The sequence below is a fragment of the Adiantum capillus-veneris genome, chromosome 2 (assembly GCF_014529385.1).
Source record: "Adiantum capillus-veneris isolate H3 chromosome 2, ASM1452938v2, whole genome shotgun sequence".
Lineage (NCBI taxonomy): Eukaryota > Viridiplantae > Streptophyta > Polypodiopsida > Polypodiales > Pteridaceae > Adiantum > Adiantum capillus-veneris.
This window is the reverse complement of record NC_140932.1, coordinates 6176658-6179299: the sequence shown is the minus strand read 5'-3', so window position 1 is coordinate 6179299 and position 2642 is coordinate 6176658. Positions and strand designations below refer to the sequence as shown.

Below are 2642 nucleotides of genomic sequence, written 5' to 3'. Positions count from 1 at the left end.
TTAATATAATTCTGCTCTCGCCCTTTATGGTAAGAAAAAAGTGGTTAGAGTGCACAACAGTACAACTGGCCATCTACAGCTGTCAGCATTCGTGCTCTTAGATGTATATCGAGCCCCGACTATCTAGTGATCCACGTGGAAGACGAAATGGGTCGCTTGCAGCAACGAAACTGTTCGGCGGTATTCGCCGAATCGGCTTGATGTATATTTGGCCTTGCTTTTGCGGACTGCCCTGCGTCATCATCAAGGTCAAGAGCAGAGAGGTGCAGGTGATCAGATCACTGATCATAGAAAGTAAAGATGCAGGCCCTCGGGTTGCTTTTGCTGCTACCCCTGCTGACATTGATGAAAGAGGGGGAGGGGCGGCCGCCTGAAAATCCCGTGCAGTGTGCATCGTCTTCTTCTTGCTCAGTAAGCAATGCATATGGCTCCTGGCCGGATCGTCTTTCCTGCACAGCAGCACAGGTCGTATACCCCACCACAGAAGCCCAAATTATAGCGGCAGTGGCCGCCGCAGTGGAGAAAAAGCAGAAGATGAAGGTGGTATCTAGGTACGCACACAGCTTCCCCAAGCTCATGTGCCCTGGGAGCAGCGACGGCCTCCTCATCAGCACCCGCTACTACAACCAGGGACTGCTCATAGATAAAGACAGCATGACAGCAGTTGCCGATAGCGGAGTCGAGCTTCGCCAGCTCCTGGAAGCCCTCGCCGCCCAAGGCCTTGCCCTTACCCACTCTCCCTACTGGCATGGCGTCAGCCTGGGCGGCCTGCTCAGCACCGGCGCTGATGGTAGCTCCTTCTTCGGCAAAGGAGCTGCCGTGCACGAGTTCGTCATCGGAATGCGGCTCGTCACGCCTGCTTCGGCAGCCGACGGCTTCGTCAAAGTCATAGAGCTCAACGATACCCACACTCCGGAGCTGCTCAACGCTGCTAAAGTGTCCTTGGGAGTGCTGGGGGTCATCTCGAAGGTGCGCGCGCGCGCACACACACACCCACACACAAAATATAGCCATGCTTTTACAAGTCTTTTCACTGAATGTCTCCGCAGGTAACGCTGCGCTTGGAGTCCTTGTTTAAGCGCTCAATTACGGACAGACGCGTGGGCGACGAGGATCTAGAAGATCAAATTCTGTCCTTCGCTGCTGCGCATGAGTTCGGAGATGTGATCTGGAATCCATCTCTTGCCAAGGCTACCTACAGGCTGGACGATCGAGTATCGGTGGATACTCCTGGAGACGGCGTGTATGACTTTTTAGGGTTTCGACCAGCTTCGGCAGAGCTGCTGCTTGAACCTGCGAGAATTCTGGGTGCGTGTTCTTCCACATGGCGCGCAGAGAGAGAGAGATAGAGAGAGAGAGAGAGAGAGATACATATGGTGGCAGTGTTGCAGAGGAATTGCAAGAAGCCAGCGACGATGCATTGGGAAAGTGCGTGACGGCACGCGTTGAGGTGGCAGGCTTGCAGTTGTTGGGCTACGGGCTGCGGAATAGCGGCAAGGCAGGCGCGCTCTTCACATGCTTTCCCGTGATTGGTTACCATATCAATTACAGGCGTCTGGATCTTGCCTCTACACACCTGAGGGAGACCCGCGCATCCGGGGGCTCTTCATCTTCCAGTCAGCGTTTTCAATAGCAGCGAGCAAAGTGGCAGAGTTCGTAGGGGACGTGAAGGTGCTAAGGGATCGCATGGTGGAGGGATTTTGCGGGGCGGACTCGTACTTGGGGGTGTATATGCGCTTTGTGAAGGCGTCGACGGCTTACTTGGGGAAGCCAGAGGATGCAGTAGACTTCGACATGCAGTACTATAGAGCGAGACAGAAGGGGCAGCCCAGGCTGTTGGAGGACGTGATGGAGGAGTGGAGCAAATGGCTGTTTTCAAGTACGGCGGCGTGCCGCACTGGGGCAAGAATCGGCCGGTCGCTTTTCTGAGAGTGGCGAGCAAGTATCCGCAGCTGCAGCGCTTCCTTGCAGTGAAGCAGCAGCTGGATCCCGACTCCCTCTTCTCCAACGACTGGACGGAGTTCGCCCTTGGGCTCACGGCTAGTGCGCAGGCGGCTCTGTACAATGCTCCTGGCTGCGCGCTGGAGGGGCTCTGCATTTGCTCCCAGGACGCCCACTGTGCTCCTCACCTGGGCTACCTCTGCCAGCCTGGCCGAGTGTACATCCAGGCACGCGTCTGTCGCAAGGTACTTCAGTAATTCACAATGTTAACAGAATATACTACACAACTGTCAACTGCATGACCAAACGCCCTCCCATCTAATCACAGCCTTTGGATTTTTTCCCGCCTAGCATAATCTCATTCTTAGGATTCTCTCACAAACCAAGTACATAAATTAGAGAATTGAGATCGAGGAAAGTATTGAAAAAACTGTATATACTATTTCAATACTTTTCAAATGAAAAAAAAAAAGACAAGTTCTATTATTTATTGCTATTGATTATGTCTACGATATTTATTAACTAGGAGGAAAGACATTAAAATGAGTGAGTGAGTGAGAGAGAAAGAGAGAGAGAGAGAGAGTTTTCATCAACATGTGTTTTTTCTTTTTTTGCTTGAGAGTATGTTTGGATATTGATCGTAGTGTTTTAGAAATGTACCTCACAATAAACCACAAGAAGGGTTAGAGTTTTGTCAAGCT

At 52.0% G+C, this 2642-nt stretch overlaps 1 pseudogene across 1 annotated transcript; it reads left to right on the top strand.

The window, feature by feature from the left end:
* The first annotated feature begins 212 nt into the window (after positions 1-212).
* Positions 213-2349, top strand: LOC147462318 (L-gulonolactone oxidase 5-like; annotated as a pseudogene). Its single transcript, XR_015189905.1, has 3 exons — positions 213-969; positions 1050-1308; positions 1392-2349. The product of XR_015189905.1 is annotated as an L-gulonolactone oxidase 5-like (transcript).
* Positions 2350-2642: the final 293 nt, after the last annotated feature.